This window comes from Dasypus novemcinctus, chromosome 3 (assembly GCF_030445035.2).
Source record: "Dasypus novemcinctus isolate mDasNov1 chromosome 3, mDasNov1.1.hap2, whole genome shotgun sequence".
NCBI lineage: Eukaryota > Metazoa > Chordata > Mammalia > Cingulata > Dasypodidae > Dasypus > Dasypus novemcinctus.
Window position 1 is genome coordinate 142,118,678 of NC_080675.1, and position 1,472 is coordinate 142,120,149.

A 1,472-nucleotide genomic window follows, 5' to 3' on the forward strand; every position below is an offset into this window, starting at 1 on the left:
CATCATCAAAGTATTAAAAGGGCAAAGTTTTATATATCACACAAGTAGAGGACGTCTTCTAGCTTTTTGCCATTTATTGGAAACAGTGGATGAAAATATTTGAAAATATTTTGCAACATTGTACAACTTCTTAAACTTCCCATCTAATATCCAAAATGGCTGTGGCTTTAAATAGCTACAAATTATTTCATAATTTTAAAATAGTTCATTGAGACAGGAACATTTTTCTCTTAGAAGGAATCCTTTTGACTGAAGTTAGCAGCAAATCATAATCTATCTTTCAGAACGAGATCATATCTTCCATTCCTTAGGTTGAAAACATTTTTATCTGAACTGCTGTTATGTGTACCTAGTACACAAGTAGAACTTAGTGTAAATAGATGGAATAGAGGTAGAATAAAAAGCTTGACCTGCATTTCTGTCCATGCATACCAGAGCTTATCTCCTTTTTATATTTGCTTTGCAAAGACAGGGTGGCTAGCTGGGATACTGTCTCTGAGCTTTAATCTATGTGGAGACCCAAAAAGAGATGGAAAATTTGTTTCCAACATTCCAAACTACTTCATTTGCTATGTAGCATATGTTCCTGGACAACTGCTCAAATGAGACATAATAAGACAGTGAAACTAGTTTAATTCTATCTCCTAAAGACTTCCTAAAATGTCACTGTGTTTCCTGGCTGTCTTTACAAGCAGGCAGGAGCAGCCTTTCTAGGAAGTGTTCTGACTTCCATGCAGCAAGCAAGGCTTGAAGTATTCGACATCCTCCGAAGACCACGCTGATGCTATAACCAAAAGTTATGGCTGAAAAGCTTCTTGGAACTTCTTTGCCATGGGAGAAATTTCTCTTCTCCCTTTATTCTCACTTCCAACTGACAGATTCTTGGCACTAAAACCCGTGAGAACAAAAACTTGTGGATGATATAAGCTTTTTAAAACTACTTATGAGCATTTTTCTTAAGATTATTTTGCCTCTCAGTACACCTGCATAGGGTTTTTAAATTTTTCTAATTACAGAAACATATGCTCATTACAAAAGATAAATAGGATCATATGGCTTCTTCAAAAACAAACAAAAAATTCAAAAAACACTTTGAAAAACAGAAAAACACAGGGAAGAATGTTTTTTGTTTGTTTTTAAATCAACTGGTATTCCTCCACTGTTAAGGTTTTGGTGTGTAGCTGCTTGTCTTAGTTTTCCAGGCTGCTATGACAAATACATATAATGGGTTGACTTAACCACGTGAATTTATTGGTTCACCAGTTCAGAGGCAGAAAGACCAAATGAAGATGTTGACTAAAGGGTTTGCTTCCTTCCAGGCTGGCTGGCAATCCTTCAGGTTTATTGGCTTTCCTGTCACATGGCAAGGTCCTCTCCTTTCTCTTACAGGTTCTGTTGACTTCTGGCTTTCAGGACCTCCCCATGGCTTTCTCTCACTATGTCTGAATTTCTTTTGCTTATACAGGACTCCG